The 24,679-nt window shown below is 36.1% G+C and overlaps 1 pseudogene; it reads right to left on the minus strand.

The window, feature by feature from the left end:
- Nucleotides 1-9,469: 9,469 nt before the first annotated feature.
- Nucleotides 9,470-11,279, minus strand: Pcna-ps1 (proliferating cell nuclear antigen, pseudogene 1; annotated as a pseudogene).
- Between the last annotated feature and the right edge of the window lie 13,400 nt (nt 11,280-24,679).

A 24,679-nucleotide genomic window follows, 5' to 3' on the forward strand; every position in this document is an offset into this window, starting at 1 on the left:
CACCCTTGGCGGAATCTGACCTAGCCGCTGCTGCATGTCGGCTCAGCTCGTAAGAAGAGCATTTCAGGCATCCAGTCACCCCTTGCTTGTCTTCTTGATTCTTATTTCTGCCTCAGGCTCTCCCTGAAGCCATGGGAGCTAGCTCAGCCTGGATGAATTGAAGTGGATTAGAACAGCCTATAAACTAACTTTTACTCCAGGGAGGACAGTCTTGAGAGTTAAAGGCTTCCTTCCTTTTTCCCTCTTTCAGAAGGATTGTTCTGGGGCACTTTTCATAGGGTCCCTCAATGGGTCACCAGAGGACCAAGAACCATTGCTCACAGACATATGTAGCCCCATAGTGAATGCTTCGTTTTTTTCTTCATTTTTCTTGCCTCTACACTTTCTGCCTCCTGCTTCCTGAATCCACATCTAAAATAAATAACCTGTGTCCTCGCCCCTGTCACAGATTTTGCTGTCAGGGAAATTCTAATGAGGACAATCATTCTAAACATTGAATTTTTTAGTAACAATTTTACACTACATTACAGTTGGAGGCTGCTAGGTCGGCAGCAGAAAGCAATATGTTATGATATTTCACTACCATATGGGAGTCCTCAAAAACTTCAACTTAAAAAAAATAGCACCAAGAACAAAGCATCCATAAAACATGGACTAAATTCTGAAAGGAAATTCAACTACGGGGAAAAGCACCACTGGAAAGTCCATTAGAGAAACTCGGCTGAAAATACAGAAGGCCAAATACCCATCGAACATTTGTGAAGCCACTATTTCACCAGGAAAATGTTGTGTGCTAACTCCCGTGAGTTTGTATAATTCTACTTATGTTCATTTAGCCATCTTGCCGATATCATAAACAAAGAGTATGTTTTTGGATATTTTTAACTTGTATATCTTGTGTAGATTTTCAAAACTTTAAGCAATATGATTCATACTTAATTCAGTGCACTGTACAGAGAGTGCCAAGTTTTAGAATTTATCTGAGGTAAGTGAATTTCTTCATGATCTAGTTTTCTTACAAAAGGCCACACACTTTTCAGAAAGTTTACTTCCCTGCATTGTGCCATTCGCGTATTATTTCAGAGGCAATTTCTATACTGAAAGGTTAGTCTTTGAAGGGTTTCTATGTTTTCCTGTCTCCTTTAAGTGTCAAATATGGGAACATAGAAAAAGCAAACACCATGTATCAAATGATCTATCATTCATTGGAAGGTGATGGATAGGGTCAGACTTACTCAGGCAGTAAATCCATTTTCCCATCCATTTTCTCAGGAAGCTGTTGACATACCTTTTCAAAGTCTCCTCTTGATGTAAAATATTGTCTCCTCTGCATTGCTCCCTTCTCCATTTCTTCCACTCAGGTCAAATTGGCAGTAAGATTTCAGAGATCTTGATGTTCTTCTAAAAACAAAATACATCTGATCGAGTCAATAAAAGTCAACGCCCTGACATCTAGAATTTTGCAATGAAAATAAACGACCATATGATTTGTCTTCAAAATGGAAATGCGTTGGAAGTAAGGTAATTATTTATTTCACACATGGAAACAGGTGGATCTACTATTTGGAGATCCAAATGAGCATGCCAGTTAGAGCACCAGGTTTGCCACAAGTGGAACCTCACTTAATTTCCCTGTCTCAGAGAGGTTTTTTTTGTTATAAAATAAGTTTTGAAAAATAATACTTATGCCCATTCAGAAACTGATGGTAGAATGCTAGTGGATGAGAAGAGGATATCCTCACGTTTTATCTACCTTCAGACTTTTCAAGATGGCAAACTTGGGAAATCCTGGGTTCGTTCCCATGAAACAAAAGATTGTTACTATGTATCTCATGGTGTTCACAATAGTATGGAGCATATTAGTGTAGGTATAGAAAATATAGCAAAATCCGATGTATGTTGTAGAGATCTTTGGTAAGGGATTAAAGTTCTTAAGAAGTCGTATAAACTAGGAAAGGCTAACACTGAGATACCTGCTTTTGGTTTCCTTTTCTTTGGCTTTTAATTTTAATGTCAAATGAATGAGATGTGTTCAAAGGGCCTTGGAGCAGAGGCTAAGCAGACGGGAACAGGCACTGTTTAATGCTGCTGAGCATTTCTGCCTGAGGCTTCTTTTGTATTGACACTGTCTTGAAGTCTTATAGTTTCTGTGAATAGGTGTATATGCAGACCCAGAACAGCTCCTCTCCCCTTTCCATGCCGAGAGAGAGACCTTTATGCCTTATGCTGGCAGACTCGAATGGTTAACTGTCAGCTGTGCAGTCCTTTCTCTGGCAAGTAGGCACACTGTCCCCACAGCAGCAAGGCTATTTTCGATATTTCCCAATCACTCCAGCTGCAAGAACTACTACAACAGAAGCCAAGATCTGCGTCCAGAATCACTTGCTCAAGTTACAGCTCTCTAGGCAACCTGCACCAGCTTTGGAAAGACATATCTGAAGCAAGGTAAGGCTGAACTTCAGGGGATCCTGCAATGAAGGTGAGGAGGAAACATGTCCTCAGTAATCCAGCAAGAAGTCAGTGATTGGAGGAATTAGAAGCTGCGCTCTGATTGGAGCAAATATAATTCTTCATTAACATGTCACATTCTCCTTTCTGGTTATTTCATTAGCATGCTCTCTTTGTGCTGGACAGAGCAGTTATGAAGATCCAGAGAACATCCAGTGAGAGAAGTGATCCAAAAAAGGAGGTAGAAACCACAAAAGAAGGTGCGTGAAGTAGAGAAGGTAGAGAGGCAAGATTATAGAAAGTAGAGGTGAATGTGGTGGAGAAGGCACCATGAATCTTAGGAATGGACAAAATGCTAAGGGGTTCAATACTCAGGCTAAGGAGCTTTGATACTATATAATGTAAAAGGTCCAACACCAAAAATAGGCGAAATTACACCAATTGTTTTCTGCTACATAGTGCCAAGAATTTTACTAGCTGTCTAGTCCCAGGGAACTAACAACAGAACTCAGAACATCAAGTCTCTAACCTGAGCACTTTACGCTAAATGCTCTGCGTCTAAGGCTTGGCCTGGAGCCATAAGTTTTAAATTCTCATGTTGGAGCTGCATACCTTTGTGTTTGCATAGCACTCAAGGGAAAAATGACTAGTAGCACCCCCCAAAGATGTTCCTCATTTACTCAAAATTTCCATTGAAGTAGAACAAAAATGTTCTAGGTAGCTCATGGAAGACAGCATATATGTATGCAACCACAGTTGATGGATAAAGAGGCCATGAGTTTGAAAGAAAGCCAGAAATATCTGTGGATGGTTTCAAGGGAGGAAAGAGAAGGGAGAATTGATGTAATTATAATTTCAAAAAATGAACATTAAAAATATTTAAAACTACAAAAAAAGAAAAACAAAACTTGACGTTTGAAAGATGTGTTTACAAGCATGAGTGAAACAGCGTAACTTTGAAGACATGGCTGCCTTGCAGGAGGCTATGAAATCCACACTTGGGAGGAGTAAAGGGGGTTTGATCTATGTTGCTACAGCAGGACAGTTTCCCTCGTTACAGCTTTTTGATATGAAGGGGCTGATACTTTCTTTTAGGTCCTTGACATCTTTGAATAAATCTTTCATATTTACTAAGGAAAAGGAAGGCAGACTGTGCTGTATTCAGTTGATGGGTTAGCTGCCTTGCTTCTTTGCTCTAATGGCCTAAAGAGAAATGGATGGAGGATCCTTGCCTTTTACATATCTTTACTGAATGTGCTTTTGTTTTCTCCCAAATATTATTCCTTAAGCATCTTCATTGTACATGTATGCTTTTGCCTGCTGCTCTACTTGGACCATAGATAAAAATACTGAAAGAAAATATTTACTATGAAGTTAAAAAAAAAAAACTGTCAGCTTGGCTTGACTCTAGGTTTTTATTTTGATATCAGTGGTACATATCATTAAAGACAACTAACAAATTTTAAGTGTTATGCAATCTGTGCTAAACAGTATCTAAGGTCTGCATGTGAGCAGCATTAATGTGTTGTTTTGTGGAGTCAAAAGTAGGCATCTGAGAGACTGTAGCTTTGTTCTGCTGTTGTAATGGTCTATTTTGTTAGCACAGGCTCCCAGCTGCTTCTTAATGAGATACAGGCATAATTCAGAGAAAAACAGACTGTGAAACCAAGACTATTGGGAGCAAGTGGTACAACGAGAGTTAGAACAATAAGAAAACAGGCCACAAAAAACAACAGGCTGCCCTGTGCTATCTTCTAATCACAGGCAGATGCAGAATGAGACCCACCTTGCATCCAAAAGCCCCAAATATTAATTTGACAAATTTATAATGAATGAAGGGGCATTTTCAACTCTAGAAGCTCTGGGTCAGTTATTCTTTTGGTTGATATTTGTGGCCTTTAAATGTGTGTGGACAGTTGAAAAGATCTCTACTGAAAGGATTCTGAATTGAGATCATTGATAGGTATGTATAATTCTGAAAAATAAATTAGAAATAGTGTAATATTTTCAAGTACTGTATCCTCTTTTTAAGGTTTTTATTATTTTATTTATCAATACTTTTTTCTTTTATTGAAAATGTGTTTTGTTTTCCATATAGTAAATCTGGTTACGATTTTCCCTTTTTCTGACCCCAGATTCCACCTCCCATCAGATTTGCCTCTTTTCTGTCTCTCATTAGAAAACAAATAGGCTTCTAAGGAATCGTAGTATAATAATTTTTAATGTTTGATAATTGCCAAATGAGAAACTTCGCATCAAGTACCAGATTTTTTCCTTTTTTTCTTTCATTTCATTTCTTTCTTTCTTTCTTTCTTTCTTTCTTTCTTTCTTTCTTTCTTTCTTTCTTTCTTTCTTTCTTTTTTGAGTCAATGTCTTACTCCATAGCCCAAGTTGGCCATAAACTCACTCCCTATCCCAGGCTGGCCCCCAAATCATAATCCTCCTCTTCCAGTTCCTGAGCACTAAAATTGTGCATGAGTCTCCACGTCTTACTCAGTGGCTTACCTTTTGATTCAATTATGAATTGCCAAGTGGGTGAGCAAATAGAAATCTAGTAGAAGGGTAGACTGGTCTACTCACCAGAAGTGTGATGCTCTGGTATTTTGCTGAAGAGAGTTTCTCAGGATAGTGTGAGTGATGAGTTGAAGCAATTTCTGTTTTTGTTTGCTTGTTTTTGAGGCAGGGGTTCTCTGTGTAGTTCTGGCTGTCCTGGAACCCACTCTGTAGACCAGGCTGACTTTACATCTGAGATCTGTCTACCTCTGCTTCCTGAGTGCTGGCATTAAAAGCATATGCCACCACTGCTCAGTTTGCAATTTCTCAATTAAAATATTTATATCATTGCTCCCTTCCTTCCCCTATGCTAACCCTTCCTGCGTCTCCCATGCTTTCCCTAATTCAAGCCTCCCCTTTCACCAATGATTATTGTTACATACATATGCATAAATATATAAATACAATATAATATGTCCATTTAGTATTTCTTGCAAGTGTATGATTTCAGTGTTGACCATTTGGTATTGGAGAGCCAGTTAAAGAGCTCATCCTTGGGCAAGACTAATTTTCGTTCTCCTAAAAGTGGCTTTCATTCTTTTTCCAGGGACAGAGAACTAAGGATTCACCTCCTCACACCATGTACGGTGTCTTCCTGTGTCATCTATTGACTTTGTTTTGAGACAAGGTTTCATAATGTAGCCTTGGCAGGCTTGGAACTCACTATGCAGATCAGTCAATCTCAGACTCAGATCATCTGGCCTCTGCCTCTTCAATACTGAGGTGAAAGTCATGAGCCACCGCACCTGGCTCCTATATTGAGTTAAAAAGGAGAAGGATTTATTTATTATTATTACGTTTATGTGTGAGTGTCATATGTGCATCTAATCCCTGTAGAAAGGGAACATCCGGAACTGGATTTACTGGCTAGTGTGAGCTGTAATGTGACTCCTGAGAACTGAGCTGGGTTCTCTGCAAGAGCAGCAGATGCTCTTAACTACTGAGAAGTCTCTTCAGCTCTCTGAATTCCTCTTTCCCCCAGGGTACTTTTAATCACAGCAACAGAAAAGAAACCAATATACATTCATCATTAAGGTAGGAAAAATTACATTTCTCATGCCATTTCCATATACCCCTGCATATTAGTTATCATTGTCTGTAAGCCTTAGTGAACCACGGACCTGTTCTGCCTCCCTTCCTATTTCTAAGTAGATGCGGTATTTCTCTGACATGAAATGGTATCCAATTCACCCTGAGACAGCAAGGAGAGTTTTACATTCCATTTCCAAATAGATAATTGCTCCCTTCAAGATTTCTAAGATGGAAAGTTTATGTAAATTTTCTAGCAATTTCATTATATGTGGTACATTTTTTTTCATTTCTGCTCCAGATATTAAAAGAAACTTGTCTAGCAAGTTAAACTATTTTTCTTTAACTCTGGGAGTTACGAGTGTAGGAAACTCACAGACAGCACAGGCGCAGGTGGACAGGAGTGCTTCTTTTCCAGTGCAGGGCTTCTGCCTTGGTGGCTGTCTTTCAAAAACTCAGACCTGTTCCAGCTTATTCCACAAATCCTTCAATTAGTACCCCTGGCTCTGAGAAATGTTTCCACACTCGTTCTGAACCACTCTCCTAATGTAATACAACATAGGGAGAGTTAAAAGTCATGGAAGAGCAAGGAATGCTTAAGGGTGCTAAATTAGTGGTACCTTACATAATTTCAAATATTTATGCTGCAAATTTTGGAGATATTATTGTGACTAATGAGGTTGTTTCTTAGAATGCCTGTGCCTGCCCCTTATACTCCCCCGAAAAGTAGCTAGAGAAATAAGATATAACCTTTACTATGACTGACACTACATCATTATTTTCATTTTAATGAATAATGTTCAAATTTCTTGCATGGAGCATTTATAAGCAGGATGTATGCATAGGTGTGTGTGTGTGTGTGTGTGTGTGTGTGTGTGTGAATAACTATTCTTGAGAGCTGTCTTTCATGTATGTTATTTATGAAATGGTTTTGTTTTACAAAATTTTCATCTCTTAAAATTCTAAATAAAAAGCTAATTCTTAAGATTACAGCTTGGGAATATTTAAAAGATCAAAATCTAAAGGCAATATATTTTATAATCACTACGAAAATGGTTTAATATTTGTTTCTATTAAAATTGAAATTAGATTTGTTTGGAAGTTTAAATAATTTAAATATCATGTATAAATATGATGAATTATCTTTTCCCTTTAAATATTGAATTTTCAATGGAAAAATCCTCCTATACACTAAACAATTCTATAAACTTTAGGTATAATATATAAATTTTGTAAAATTGAATTTCCCTTAAGAATCAAGTAATAAAATTGGTTCAATCTAAAATCACAACCTAAAACCGAATTCAATTATTATAAATTATAGTAACTAAAATTTATTTTATTATTAAAAATTCTTCTAAGCATTAGAACTTAGTTATTGTAAATTACTTCTTTAAATATGAAATTATTGTGATTTTTAGTGTTTTTGTTAATGTTTGTTTATTTAGATAGGGAGTCCTACTGTAATGTAAGCTAGCCTGGAGTGCACTATGTGGGTCAGGTAGGTTTCTGATTCATAGGAAGCCTCCTGTCTCAGCTGTCGAGTCCTGAGATTATAGGCATGCCGTCATGCCAGGGTTATAAACATAATTATATGTTTATATGTTTATAATTATATGTTCATAATATATTATATGTTCATAATAATTATGTCATACTGGCTTTGTAAGGTGCATAACTACTATAGAACCATGTGTGCCATTCACACAGCTTTGGGGGTGCCTCCTCCTATACAGTTTAATTTAATGTCTATTTTTTTAGGAAAAAATTACTACACTTTCAAGTTTAATGGTTTTATGGCATATGTATTCATACTCATTGTACATAGTGATAGGTTTCCTAAGGCAATTCTTCTAAGTATATCCTATTACATTATCTATATTCAGCCATCACATTCTCCAATTCCTTTCCATGCTTCCTCCCTGTCCCTGTCTTCTTCTTTACCCTCTCTCCTTTCTGCATCCATAATATTCATACACTTAAATAATTTTATATATTTATATAAAACTAACATTTAAAATACTGTCAGAAATCATTTGATAGTCATACCAGTCTAATTCACTTAAAACATTGATCTTTAGTTGCATCCATTTTCTGGAAAATGACAACTTTTTTCTGGTTTGAGCTGAATACATGTTTTGTTTATATTCTAGATTTTTCATATGTTCATCTGTTGATGGACACCTAAGTTGATTCCATGAATAATTTACTGTTGATACTGCTGGAAGGGCAAATATCTCTGTGGTAACTTGGCCTGTTGTCCATTGGGCATATAATTAGGAATGGTATTGATGGCCCATACAATATTTCTATTTTCAGAGGTTTTATTTTTTGAGAAACTTTCATACTAATATCTGTTGTGACTGCCAAAACAAGTTACCATTCCCAGAAGCAATGATCAAAGATTCACTTCCCCCAACATTTATTACTTGATTTTTATTGTTAGCTGTTCTGACCCACAGTACAGTTTTAATTTGCATTTCTATGATGGTTAAGAATAGTTTTATGTGTTTATTAGCCATTCACACTTTATTTTCTGAGCAGCCTTTGTGCATTCCACTAATCCATATATTTTTTAATTGTGGCATTTGTTTTAGAGAAGTATTGAGTGATTGTTTTTCTTTTTTCTTATTAGTTTCTGAAATATTTCAGGTGCTTACCCTCAGTCATGTGTATTTTACACCAAGGAAGATTTTTATATGATTCTATGGGCTGCTGTTCTCTTGATTGTGTCTGGTCCTGTGTAGAAATTTTTACATTCATGCAATCTCATTAGCCAACTATTGACATTATTTCCTGAATGGCGAAAGCAATACAGCAAAAATGCTAGAATTATATCACCATACCTGGCATTACCTTACATTACAAAGGTTAACAACCAAAATAACATAGTATTTGCATGAAAAACAGGAATTTTTGCCTTGAGAGTTGTTTCAGAAACTCATGACCTATGGTTACATCTTGAAATGTTTTTCCCGGATGGCTTCCATGCTGAGTCATGTGTAAAGACTATGATCTACTCTCATGATTTTTGCACAGGGTGGGAGGTAAGGATCTAACCTTGTTCTTTCTTTGGTATGTGAATATTCAATTTTCCGGTGCCTTTTATCTTTTTTTCTTTTGCAAATATGGTTAACTTTATTTAAATTGAAAAATATTTCTTAAAACTGCATTTAGCCTCAAGATCATTTATGAAAAATCACCAATATTTCTAAGGCAGAAACATTTATGTTTACAAAACCAGATTTTACTTTGGAGCTTATTCTTTAAGTAAATCATGGAGAGAAAAAAGCCCGTTATTTAGAGATGGTATTTATATAATTTATTTTATTTTTTAAGAATAATCAGGTAGAAACTTTGTGACAGAAACGACTTCAGAACATGCTGGCATCTCAGAAGCAATCCTCAAAGGTTTAGTTTTTTCAGTATCTAGCAATGCCTAAGACCCTTCCTCATCTTTGATACTGGGAGCCGAATAATACTTTACATGTCCTATGTCAACAATTTTATCCTCTGCAACAAGAGTGCAGACATCTGCAGACATACTGAGTGTTCCTGTAGGAGAAAGTGGAATGACTTTTGTGAATAAGTTCAGGTACCTCAGAGCAAAAGTTAGCTGAACTTCTTCATTCATCTCTAGGGTTACAGCTTTTTCTTCATCAACATGACATGTTTGTGACACCTTAATGTTTCCATTTTCAAGCTCTCCACTTGAAGAAAACTTCACCCCATCCTTTGCACAGGATATCTCAACCTCATCTCCAATATGGCTAAAGTCTGAGCATACATGTGCAAATTTACCAGATGGCATCTTTACTACTCAGCTGTACCCCTGCTGTGGGATTCCAGCTGTACCCCTGCTGTGGGATTCCATGTTGCTCAACATCTAAGTCCATTAATTTCATTTCCTAGTCTGAAACTTTCCCTTGATTTGATGTTTCGAATACTTTTGCTAAGGTCCCAGCATTATCTTTTTGTTCTGATATTTATTTTGAAAGCCTTTTCAAAAGTTAGGTGTGCTGTAGTTTGGTGGGTTAACTCTGGGTTCTGTCTTCTATTGCTGTACATCCCTGCTTCTCGTGTCAATACTATGTGATTTTGGTTGCTAATGTAGTAGAGTTTGGGGTAAGGCATGGTGGAACCTTCAACATCATTCCTTTTGCTTGGGATTGCTTTGTTTATTTGGGATCTTATGTTTCCACAAGAATTTTATGTTTGTTTTTAGTATCTTTGTCAAGAATGTCATTGGCATTTTCTTAAGGATTTTATCTGTAATATGTAGATGACTTGTGGTGAATCAGTATAGTAATTTCACAATATTAATTCTGCTAGTCAATGAACATGGACGGTCTTTCCATCTTCCATTTCTATTTCTCAGTGTAGTCATCTTTCATCTTCTTAGTTGATTTGATTAACATATTTTTGAAGCTCTTTTGAATAGAATCTTTTTCATTTCAACATATTCATCATTATTATATAGGAAAGCTATTTATCTCTGTATATTGATTTTATATCCTATAGGTTACTGAAACTCCACATCTATAGCTCACAGAATTTGAGGTAAAGTAGAAAATAAAAAATGTTAGTAGAATTGGAAATGAATAAAAATACATAGTAGTGGTTGGTTTACAGGAGAATGGAGTATAGATATTATTAAAAATAAAAATCCAGTTTCTGCAGGGTAACATTAGCAGCAGCACAAAAGGATGCCTTGTGCACAAATCCCATTACATTGAGCTGGAAAGATGCAGTGATTCTTTCTTGTTACCCAAAGCTATAAATAATCTAAGCGTCCGGACATTCTGAATGAGTAGTATTGGATAATTCTCTTTAAGAACAGTCTTAAGAAGTGTATTTCATCAGCACTTGATATACCATCAGAAAAATCCCAGAAAATCACTAAACTAACGAAATAACTAAAATAACCACACATTATTTTCATCTATTTATCTAGTGGAGGTGGGCAGGCAGAACATGCTGGCATCTCAGAAGCAAGCCTCAAAGGTCCTCTTCTTCCACTGCCTTGATTTCAGGGCTCAAACTCAAGATTACCAGGCATAGTGGTATGTTCCTTTACAATGTAAGGCATCAGTCCAGCATAAAGGTACAATTTCATAAGACTTTTCCGTTTTTACTAATATTAATTAATGTACACAGTTGTTTTAACATACAATTTATATGTTTATTATACACTTTGATCATGCTCACACCTATTACTTTGTCTCACTCTCTATCACCCTCATTGTCATCTTGCGTATCCTCTATAGTCACCTCTTTATTTTCATGTATATTTTCCCTAAATTTAAATCATGAGACAAAACAAGTGATACTTTTCTTTGTGAGGATATTTCACTTAATACTATCATTTCACTTCCTTCCAGGTTTTTCTTCAAGCAATATCTTCCTTTCCTCTGTGATTTTTATCAAGCCCTTATTCAATTTTAAAATAGATATATAGTGGCCAAATATATTTATATCATACTAGTATTCCATGAACTTCACATGTGAATGCATAATGAGACTGAAGGCTTAAGATTCAGTTTCTTTCCTACCTTTATTTGAAAATGTTAGATATGTTGCAGACAACATATCTTTAGCTAAGGTTAGGTTCATCTTTTTATGAATAGATGTATAAGATTTTAGTCAACATATATCTGCTGTGTTAATATATTTAAAAGCTGAATTTCAATGCAGTTAGTCAACAGAAGACAGTGAAGATTTAGAAAAAAACCTGTCCTGTTTTGATCTGGTAAAAGCAAGTTAATAGGAAACTGTATTCACCTCAAGGTAATCTGTATTAAAAAGTACTAAAACTTGTTTCTATGTTGTTCACTGAGTAATGTTGCTTCTCAAAGTTTCTCCACTGAGAGTAGAAAGTGGACATGAACTCCCATCTCTAAACAAGAAACTATCTTCAATTGACATCCACTTGCAAAGGAAAAATGGGTTTCTCCAATCGAGTCTAACTGGACACATTAATCACACTTAAGGTTAGGTTCCATACCCAACAGTAGATGGTCAACACAAAAAACTCAATGCTATTTTTGCAGTTGTTTTTTGTTTCTTTGGATATTTTTTGTCTTACTGGTTTTATGGTTTCTGAATCTGTGTTTGTGTCTATGTATACCTGTGTGTTTGGGTATGTGTTGTGGTGTGTGTGTGTGTGTGTGTGTGTGTGTGTGTGTGTGTGTGTTTCTTTTTTTTCTGTTATTTTTTCTTCTGGGCTGTTTCTAAGAGATATAAAGAAAAGCTTTGCACTCCATTGGTGGTGAGGTATGATCTGGAAAGAAGGAAATCTGATCAGAATATAATGTATTTTTTTAATAATAATCAGGAAAATGAGATAGCTATTACAAATAAAAATTATTTAAATGTTAGAAGCATTTTAATTTTAAATTGCATTATTGTACAACAAATAGTCTATTTTGTTCGAGATTGTAAATGTCACTTTGACTCTGATGAAACAGCTTAGACTTACAGCACAAACTCAGACCTTCATATAAGGCAGTTTGGACACAATAGTTCACATCTTCTACTTCAAGCTTTGTGAAGACACAAGACCATTCACATACTTTTTCAGGTTCTGACAACATTTCAGGTACTTTCGATTACATTGTTGAACTCCGCATTAGGGTGCTCGTGATACCCCTTTACCTTCCCTCTGATTCAGTGGTCTGACATGTTTTCTTTGTGGTTTTTAAGTTCAATTTTCTTCAATAATATCATTTAGTGTAGTTTGAAATGTGGTCAGCATTCCTTTTCAATTTAATATCTTGAGCACTTGCTTGGTGATGTGTTCAATGAGTGTCTGTCGATGCTAGCTCATAGTGGTGCTTAGTTATTCCACCTCTTTATCCACTCCGTCAGTTATGAGTTAGGAAAATCTTCAGTGGTTATTCTAAGCTGTTTCTAAAATATTACTTTAAACAAACTGAAGCTTAAACATTGGAACACATAAAATCTTGCCATACGATCTGACTATATTGCATGGGAAATCGTTTACCAGTTTCCCTCATTATCTATGACAATATTCTTTGTTTTGAAGACAATAGTATAATACAATCGAATATTCATAATTTTCTTTTGAAATTATTTTACATTAGAAGCAAAGATAACTTCTTATGTATTTGTGAAAAAATCCAAAAAAACATTTGGACTTTGCTTTTTACTTTGTCTTACACTATATCATTTTTTAAAAATTTAGATCATTTACATATAATGTACTCATTGATATGAGTGAATTGTACTATCTTATTCTTTTATTTTATATTAAAGTTAAAATTTTCAGTGGTTTATTTTCTTATGTGTGCGTGCTTTGCCTGCATGTCTTTGTACCAAGTGCCTGTGGGGACTAGAAGGTGACATTAGATCTAGTTACAGATAATTGTAAGCAGGAAATAGAACATGGGTGCTCTGGAAGAGCTTTCAGTATTCTTAAATTCTGAATAATTTCTACAGCTCCTAATGTTAAATTTTATATATACTCTTGCATCACTGTTTGGAGTTAGTTTTAGATTTTACATTATTGACTGTTTTACATTATTGACTATTTGAGGAGTTAGTATCACATCTGTATAATACGGGAAAGTTGGAGTATCTCATTTCTCCAGTTATGTTTGTGCTTTTGCTCTCCCTAAGCTTTCTTTACATATTTTAGGGTGTACAATATTCATAGTTTTTGAATAAACTATATTAAGAACCTATCAACTTTGTTTTCCATAATTTTAAAGTAAGAAAACTTTAAATTTACTAACACACATACAATATCCTGGTTCTTTATTATTGATAAATACAATTTTTTTGTGTAATATTAATTTTACTCTGCTTTTAAAATATCTCCTTATACACATTAATGCAGATTTTGGAAGACAAGTTTTTATCATATGTTTGTTGTCTAATATATTTTTGCTTCCCATTCAGTGTTGAAATCCCTTTTTTGAATGTGTGGTTTTGGGTAAAAATGATTTTATAACTTTTGAACATAAAAGACATTATTTATTGTCTTAATGTTTGATTTATTCTTAATATATCTGTGATCAATTTTATTTATATTCTGATTTAGCTAACATCTATTGTCATCTGTTTTTAAGATTTGCCTCTTCAAGTTGTATTTTAGCAATTTAATTCCAGGAAGCCTATTGCATTTTCTTTATTATTTTATGCATATTTTTAGATTTTTAGAAAATCAAATTCTGGTTTTCATCAAACACATTTTGCTTATGACTCTATGCTTTACATCTTCTACTCTGTCTGCTTAAAATTTTTTTCTATATTTTATGTATTGACTGCCTGTTGCTTCAAGTTTACTATTTTTTCTCTTTAAATTTTCTAAATTATTGTTCATTTCATTGAGTCCATGCAAATACTTCTCCCTTGCAAATACTGATCTTTTTTTAAAATCTTGTAAAATTCGATTCAGATCTTAAAAGCGCGTTCAGTTTATTTCCAAGTCTTGGACATTTATAACACCTTTTTGACTTGCAGGGGATGTTGTAATGATCGTTTCAGCATCTTTTCCTAATTCTATTATTTCAGTCATTTGTGGTTCTGGAATTTTTTTAATATTACATTTCAGGCAGTGACCTTTTGATAGTCTTCATAGAGTTTTGTTGTGTGTGTCAGTGACACTGAATTTGTTCTTATATGCAGCACAGTTACTTGGCTCAGTCGAGGTCTGTTTTGAAGACAGTGATTATATTTATATTTTGATGTAATTAGTTTCCATTGTAAAGCTCATGGCCTTTTGCAAACTTTATTTGATGGCCCATATTTTATGAGACCCTGGTGTTCTTGATGATATGAACAGAAACCACACGTGGTTTTGGGTAAGCTTTGGAAATGTTTTGTCTTTTCATTTTGGAAGTTGTTTCTGCGGAAAGCGTGGTTTCTCTCTTCGTTTGTAATGACCAATAAGACAGGACTTAACTCCCCATCATCAGCCTTCCTCAATCTGTGCCGCTACTTCTTTGGCAATAGGCGCCAATACCTTCCCTTTCACCATCTGGTCTTCAGCTCATCAAAGAAACTACAAGGCTCTGTGTGACTGCTTTCACTTAGTGAGCTATAGAAAGTGGCTTTAGGTAAGCTTTCTAATTTCCATTTTCACAGTGCATTCAGTCATTAGCTGACACACATACACATACATACACACACCTTTATGTATCTATATTCTATATTACAGATATATTATACACCTATAATCTCTCTACATAAATTATATGTATATACATTGCATTCATCCCTTAGCACTTGTGTGCATATACACATATGTGAGCATGCACACACCTTAATATGTCTATTTCTTCACTAGATGCCAATAACTTCTCTCTTCAGTTTTGATGACCAAAGTTGTCTCTCTATATATTGTCAAACATTTTAAGGGAGGAAGATAAATGGTTAAGAACTAAATCACACAATCTGAGAAATTGCCCTGTAGAAATCTAAGCTTCAGAATTTACCACATAGTATATGATTCTTACCTCATATCATGAACTTATCAAATGCTAAATGTTGCATTTTCCCAGTTCTACCTGCATTTAGAGAGCACAGATGTGTGTGCACTTTTATAGTTATTGCCACTGCTTTATATTTGCTTTTCTATATCATATCTGCTTACCTGTGCTGTGTTATTTTAACTCTATAGAATCAGAATTCCCATCATTCATTAAAACTGACTTTCCATTTTATCTTATGCCTTGATTGTTTCCATCTTCCAATCTGTATACTCCCTGCTGGGCCTGACATTTTGCAAAATTAGAAAATGCAATGATGAAAATGTTTCCTATTTCTTTTAATTTGGATGATGAATCTTGAACTTATATCAAAGGACACACATATTTAGTTTTATTTTAAGAAAAATTATTCATAAACTTTTGAACATGTTTGCTGAATTAGAAATTTCAAGTGTCGCGCGCCTAATGTCCCGCCAGTAAGAACGACGCGCGGCAACAGGATTCTTCTGCGAGCAAGCCTTTACTGTGTTACAGCTCTTCTTAGTGTTACAGCTCTCTTAGTGTTACAGCTCTCTTGAACAGGGACCCCGAGCAGCAAAATCGCTCGACTTATATAGACAACAGTATGCTAATTATCTCTCAGGGATTGGTGGGGCATGGATCACTCCACTACTTGTCCTCCAGGGATTGGCGGAGAATGAATCACCTCATTAGCATATTAACGGTCAACTGACACCCGGTGCATAAACCGCACATGTGCAGTACCGCTGTTCACCACTAGAGGAAGCCCTAGCAAGGGGACAAGCCTGCACATGCGCAGTAAGTCGTTTATATCCAGACAAGGCTGGATGTCGGCGCCATCTTTGTTTCGCCGCACCGCTCTCTACATTCAAGGATATATTTATCTATTTATTTTTACTTTGATGTCTCTCACATATACTTTGCTAATAATGTGGAAATGGGAGCCTAGAATTCATTCTGTTGCCGTGATTAACTGTGTCTCTTCAGATAAAATTTTTTTTAAGGTTTGGAGAGAAGATGGAAAATTAAGATTAGCAAACTAAAGAAATGCTTACTTCTTCATTTGTTTTATAATAGGAAATGAATGAACATTATTAATAATAAATCATTTATTTGCATTTTTATTTTTTAGAAATGTTCTTGCAACCTTACCAAAGCTCCAAAAAGTCAAATATTTCTGACACTGATGAATTATCTATGTTAATTAATAAGTCCTAACAAGTTTCAGGTTCAAATACACATTTTTTAGCAACAATGACATATTTTGAGAAATACATTATTAGCCAATTTTATCAGTATACAAACATCAGTGTTTACTCATATACTCTAGGAGATTAGCCACTTGGTGTTTGTTGATGTAATGAAATGACTTGGTATAAAGGACAGACATGGTGACACAGTTTCCCACTAATATTCTTTTGTTTTATAAGTGTAGTACTTTCTAAGAGAACAACAAAATATACAGAGTAGAAATAAAAGCCATGAACATAGTCATTTATTATCATTATCACCTATTATTTACTGTCAATAATTGTATGCACTGTGCTTCTAATGATTGACAGTGTAGTAGGTTTGATTCTGTCAGAAACACAAACAAATGAGTAATGCTGTTACAGCAGTATGACGGTTATAGACTCACTAGGGGATAGACATGATTCATCTTTATTATAATTCCACCACTGTCAAATTTACAGTCTGTCATTGAAGCAATGCTGTTATGTAGGTGTGTGATCATATTGGTTTCATTAAGGTTTGTTCATTACTCTTAAGGTATAACTCCCACAGATGTCACCCAAGATATGGGAACCAAGGAAGCTGCAAATCGACACTTCTGAAGCAATCACTCATTGGTAGGTACAGATAAATGCATTATTGTCCCACTACACACTAGAATATTTATCTGTGGGTTCGGTGGCAATGTGGTATACAAGTGTTATTTCTGGAGGATTGCGATGCAGGAGAATCAAAATTTCTACATTACCATGGGATACATAGTGAGACTTGTTTATACAACAACGTATTTCTCTAATTCCTCCAACGGGAACCTCTTTCTCAGTCCAGTGACTGACTGTGAGGATCTAGGACTGAAGGAGCTAAAGGGGTTTACAACCCCATAGGATAAACAACAATATCAACCAACCAGACCCTCCCACCCCCCACCCCAGAGTAAATCACCAATCAAAGAGTACACATGGAGCAGCCCATGGCTCCAGCCGCACGTGTAGCCGAGGATGGCCTTGTAGGGCATCAATGGGAGGAGAAGCCTTTGATCCTGTGAAGGCTCAATGCACCTGTGTAGGGGAATGCCAGGGCAGGGAGACAGGAGGGAGTGGATGGCTGTCTGGGGGAGCACCCTCTTAGAGCAGGGGAGGGGGATGGGATAGCTGGTTTCTGGAGGGGATAACAGGAAATGGGATAACATTTGAAATGTAAATAAAGAAAATATCCAGTAAAAGAAAAGAAAAAAACATATTTGTGGTATTCTGTCTCTTCACACACACACTATGAATTTAAGTGCTAGTCCTTTGATACATGGTATTTTCCACTTAATTCTATTTTATATACTCTGAAAAATGCAATTAGGTTTCATTGGGAAGGGGAACACCCATAGAGAAGGGGAGGGGGAGGGCTTAGGGGGATGTTGGTCGGGAAACCAGGAAGGGGAATAACAATCGAAATGTAATTAAGAAATACTCAAGTTAATAAAGCTAAAAAAAATACGTAATTAGATACATACTGTTGGTTAATCACTATTTTTGATGGTTTTGACTATACCACAGGTCAAAGAGTTTGATTTCAGAGTTCATTAATACTCTCATTACTTTCTCATTTTTCTCAAGACCAGTCTTCTTGTATCGGTTGAGGCTTGTTTTGTGACCAATTATAGGGTCCATTTTGGAGAAACATCGTGAGGTGCTGAGAAGGTGTATTGTTTTGTTTAGGGTGAAATGTTTTGCAGATATCTGTTAAATCCATGTAGTTCATAACCTCTATTAGTTTTACTAAGAACCCAAGTTCTGAATAACTCTAATCAATACTTTCATATTAAATTATTTCCCATACACAATATTCTATGTAATTCTCACTCTTCTTAAGCCCTTTAAATAAACCTGTTGTGATTTCCATGCCCTAAAGGGAAAACAGACTCTACTTTCATTATCTTCTTGTTCTGTGTTATGTTCTTTTCCTAATGCATGTAATTGACCTCTTAAAAGTAGTAAAGCATCAGTTTCCCATGACATTCCTAGCCCTCTTTACCGGCACCATTTACAATGTGTTTTTCACAGCCCACCCTGCAATGATAGTATCATGGTTGCCCCTACAAACCCAGCCTATGGGGTTAGAGTTAGTAAAGTCATGGACCTTAGAAAATATTATTGGTAATTGTTTTAAGGAAATGTTAATTTTTTACTCAAGTCTATAGAAAGAAAAATATCATACCTCTTAATGTCCAATAGAAATTCATTCCCTGCTATTATTTTAAAATATAATGAGAATAACTTGTTATAGAGTAAATGAAAGTTGTACTTAGAGAGTAATTTCATATTAGCATCAACAATCTGTGCCCTTTTACAAACTCAATATCTGGAGAATATTTTTATAGAAGATAATTAGAAAGACTTTTTTATTTTACAATTGTTTTAGTGATGTTTTTCTAGTGTGTAGGACATATCAGTTGAAAGGAAGTTCAAAGGAATTTCTGTAAAGAAGACTACATTTATTTTGAATAATATTTTGTGGAACACATCACTGTAATAAAATATTTTAATATTTTAATCTCAAATTTATGTAAAGTATAGTTTTTTTGCCCTACTACTACAGTCAAAATACTGAATTTTAATACATGTGTATGAACAACTTGATGTCTTATTACATCATTCATGGATTTTAATTACCGATCTAATAATTTTAGTAAAGTTATAAAGTCATGCAAGCATTGTAACTTCCATTGTAGAATATCCGTGTAGTTAAGTTCATTGTTTCCTTGAAGTACATTACATTGTATAGGTATACCACACTTTATGTGTTAGTCAGTGGTAGAATGTTTTTATCAATTTATTTCTGAGAATATTACAGATAGATTTCATGAAGAAATATATCTTCCATAAATAAAAACTATTCTAGAAGCTCTCTTTAAAATATTTAAGGTGATTTTGACTGAACCATGTTTAAAGGACATCAAGGGTAACATATTTACAGCACAGACAAGAGGACTGCAGAGCTACTGAAGACTTTTGTTTAATTCTCAGAAGCAGGCTATGGAAAATTTGCCACTTCTTTGTACAGGATTCCATGTTCATTTTCCCTTGTATATCTGGCAGATTAAGACCGCGATACACAAGTTATAGCCTATGGGTCAAGTCCACTTTGTGCCCTGTTTTATATGCAAGCTAGCAATTATGTGGGGAAAGAATTATTCTTATTATTTTAAATTAAGTATATCTGAGTGTGGCTTGATGTGAGAGTATATGCCCATTGGGGCATATGTGCTTGGAGGCCAGAGGTTTGAGTTATAAGCTGTTGTGGGTCAGCTGTCATAAGTACTGAGAAATGAACTCAAGTACTATATAAAAGCAATATATACTCTTAACCACTGAGCAATCTCCCCAGTCTGAATCTTACAGATGGCCTACACAGTAAGAGGACTTGTTGTTCTTATACAGAAATGGTATTATTTTACCAGCACCCACATGGCTCACAACTGATTGAATTACTTCTGGGAAATCTAGCATTCTTGAATACCAGGCACGGATGTGGTGCATGTATATCCTTGCAGAGAGAACATACATACACATAAAATAAAAACGAATGAATCTTTAAGAGCATTTGATTTAAAAACAAAACATAGCATTCAGCTTTCAAGGACCAATACACCTGTTTTATATCCATGGGAAGAAAATAGTATGTTGTGTATAGGGTTAAAATAAAAGTTTGTTAACCAGATCCTAGCCTAATTCTATGGGTACAGTGGCTTCTTGTTTTGCTTTTCCTCTGCTTTCAATTCATATTGGAAGTGCATCCATTGATTTTGACTGATGGCTGATTCATGTGGCTAGTGGATGATGTTCTCCACTCCCTGGGAAGTCAGCTGGGACTGTTTACCAGCACACCTGCCCTTGACATTTCTATGCAGTTTATACTTCATTTTCCCACAGCATGGTTCTGGAGGCTTAAATGAAGTACACTAACAGTAAACATTTCAAAGGCACAGGAAGAGGCCGCAATGTTTGTCATATGTAGCCTTGGAAATCACGGAGTTTAATTTTCGCTGCATTTTATGGAATACTTATCAGCTAAAATTCAATGTGGGAAGTGTCCAACAAATTGGGTGAATGTTGAGAAGAGTCTTTCTTAGTTCGTGTACCTCTGGAGACTCACTGGCATATTCCTCTAATGGACCACCCTGGTGCCTTTCCATTCCAATACAAAATATAGCCAGCTCCTCTCAAGACTCAGTGCTTCAAATCATTATTATCACAATAAATTTAAAGAAACAGACTTTTATCCCCACATCAGCCCATGTGTGAATTAGATTCACCAATTAAGATGCTAATTTATCAGAAGAGCTGCAAAACAAAAAGAGATTTGCCTGCCTCCCACAACTTCACTACTGAGTGGTGGGATGAACAAGACCATTCAAAGTGGTAAGTGGAAGGAAAACAGTAGTCCCTGCTTGACACCAGCAAGGCTCAGGGGATTCTACTGTGCTCTAGTTATAGAGACATATGCTTGTGGAGGCCCAGTTCTGCTCCTTGGCATTTACTTCACATTCTTGACTCCTGGTGCAGCCATACTTTTTTCTCCCATAATCAAAGTCCCCTATTCACAGTTGAGGTTCTGTCTATAGAAATGTAAAATACCTGAAGTTGGGATTGGAAACATGGCTCAGCAGTAAAGAGCACTTATTATTCCTGCGGAAGGCTCAAGTCTGATACTCAGCACCCAAGTCCTGTGTTTCATAAACCCTATGTAACTCATTTTTTTCAAATCCTATTTTTAATAATGGTTCTTAAGTGCTTTAAACTCCCTTGTAGCCCCCCACCCATCAGAGGTAATGGAAAAGAAAAGATACAGGGGATAAGGACCTGTTTGGAATCATTCTTTGGAGCAACTCCTATCTGAATTGTCTGGAAATCGGCAGGTCAGTTCACGTGTTAGCAGTGGCAGCTAGATCTTCTGTCAAACACTTTATGGCTACATCAGCAGTCCAGTTTGATAGTAGGGTTAGCAACAGTAGTGAAATGACATAGCGGAGACATCCAGGCTTCAGTCTCAGCTCCAGTCAGCAGAAGTGACCAGCAAGAATGCCAAGAGAAATTCTTCACTGTGTCTCTCTCAGGGAAACAAAGATCAGCAAAGACATGAGACCCACAAGCATTGCACAGCTAGCAGAACCAGCAAGCCATGCTCTGACTTTGTCACTCCATCCAGCACTATTTATACCCTTCAAACATCATGTGTTTCCCATGTGCCTTGCCTCAGCATAAGTCTTACCTCAATAGGTATCTTGCCTCAGCATAGGTCTTGCCTCAGCACATGCATCCAATTAGCCTGAGTTCACGGAGTCCTGATTATGTAATGCAAGGCAGTTCAATACATGCATGTTGTTAGCAAAGAATCCTTCATTATGTGTCCTACCATGTGTTTGCTTTAGCAGAACATCTTCTCTCCTTTGTCTGCTTCAGTGAAACATTCTTTCATGAGTCTGCCTTAGTCTTTCACCTGTGCCCACTTCAGGAAAACACTTCTTCACTTCTTTGCCTCAGCAAACACCATCCAACACAGCTAACTCTCCAAAGAATCTCGAAGTTTCCACTTCATATATATTTCTCTACCCAACCGCACCTCATATCCTTCCAGTGGGTATAGACCCCTAACTCTTACTCTACATGCACCCTTCCTTATGAAACAGGTCTAGCGTGGGTCCCACATCCAGTGTCTGGCCATACCTTCCTGTACTGCAACCCATTTCTAAGATTCCATCAGAACTCCCCTTAATTGATAATATAGCACACTACTTCTTCATCCAGCCACATCTCCCAATCCTCATCCAAGATATAGCCTAGTGAGTCTCTCTAACCTTTCCTATCCATGCTCCCTTCCCAACCAACCATACTTAGTCTAGGCTTAATGTAATAAGTCCTATCTGTACCAAAACCAATCTAAAGGCTTCTTCCATGACTCATACTACCTATCATCCAAGAGACAGATCCATTCCTCACCATATCTAAAGTTTTGCCTAATGACATTATCCCCACAGTCTATGCTAGGACCAGAGGGCAAATTCTGCAGAATAGGACTGCAGACCCCAGTCCTATCTGTCTACCTGACTTCATTCCATGCAGGTAATTTCCAACTTCTAAAGCCAACCCACCCACACATCCTCTGTTATGTCCCAATCTGCTCTGTCAATATCAGATTAGAACTGACAAAAGAAGTCCACATGCCCAGACAGCATCACAAAAATACCAAGAATATGAAATATCAAGTCAGTATCTTCTCTCCCAAGCCTACTATATCTGTAGAAAAGTTGAAACAAGCATTACCTATATGAGCCATAGGGCCAAGAATTTAAAAGAAAAAACGGATTATAGTAAATAATTAAAAAGAGTTTAAGGAGGACATAAATAAAGCGGTCAATGAAATTAATGAGGAAGAACTTAAAAAAGATAAACGCCTGAGTGGTGTACAAGAAAACATAAACATAAGCTGATAAAAACACTAACAACAACTGAGACATCAGAGCAGAAATAAGTAAAGTGATAGCAATATTGAAGAGGCCTCAGGCTGAAATGAAGATGAAATTGAAAAACACAACACCTCAACTAGAAAACTCAGAGGAAAGCCTTAGAAGTAGAATGAATTTAAAGGTAGACTACTAGGGCTTGAAGATAAAGGAGATGATCTAGACCAAATAAGCAAGGGATATGTAAAACTAACTTAAAATCCAGAAAAGAAACGTACAAATTGTGGGACACAATGAAGAAAAAGAATCAAACATTTGAATAATAGGCATAGGTGAAAGAGACAAATTTAAAGACAGTGATATAGACCAAATTTTCAACAGGATCATAGAAGAAAACTACCCCAAAGTAAGGAACTGCACTCATACAGATATAAGAAGCACATAGAACATTAAATAGACAAGGCCAGAGAAGAAGATATCTACAGCATGTCATAGTTAAGACACTATTTTTTACACAGCAAAAAAAAGTGATTGAGAAACACAAGTTACATATAAAGGCAAACCAATCAGACTAATAGTTAATTTCTCATCAGAAACTTCAACCAGCCAGAAAAGCTTAGAGACATACATTGCAAGTCTTAAAAGACCACAACAGCCTGCCTAGCCTAGCACAGAGAGACCCCTGAGTTGCAATTGACCCTAATGCCACCTCTCTGAAGTCCAGGTTTCCTGGTACCAGAAGCTTCCATTTAAGTGTCCAAAAGGAAGGAAGCAACCAGCAACCCTACCCAGATATGATACTCGCATAACTCTAAGGGTGCAGTGCTGGCTTACATACCTTGAAGCAAGCAACAGCTCTCTAATTGGACTTTACTTTACTTTATTTTATTTTTCATCTTTATTAACTTGGGTATTTCTTATTTACATTTCAATTTCCACTTAACAGGAAAATCATGCCTGGCATCAGAAACATAGCCAGCTATTCAGGGCTAGTGAAGTCATGGATGTTGGAAGAGAACCTACAATCACCACTTTATTAAACTATCATAATCCCTGACTACATTTAAAGATTGTCCTATATCTACAGATAAGCAGAGTCTTTACCCCTCTTGAAGGAACCTTTGCTTTTCAACAGATAGAGATAGAGAAAGCCACAACCAATCAAAATTGTGGAGTCTGCTATCAAAGGCTTTATTTTCAAAATAATTCTTGTACCTCAGGTTGAGGAAACATTGTGGAAGAGGGGTAAACATATATGAGCCAGAGTTATCAGATGGATAGTTTGATGTAAAACTCTGTTTTCTACTCACATCATAAACTACATCCATAAATTCTCATTGCTATAACTGTCTAAAAATGAGCTTAAAAAAGACAATAGCAATAGGCATGGTAAAGTTGGACTGGAGTAAGTCCATGAAGGCACAACCATATAGAAAGATCTACAAGCAGCTAATGAATGATAAAAATAAAAAATATCTTACCCAAGAAA

Source organism: Rattus norvegicus, chromosome 6 (genome assembly GCF_036323735.1).
Source record: "Rattus norvegicus strain BN/NHsdMcwi chromosome 6, GRCr8, whole genome shotgun sequence".
Classification (NCBI taxonomy): Eukaryota; Metazoa; Chordata; class Mammalia; order Rodentia; family Muridae; genus Rattus; species Rattus norvegicus.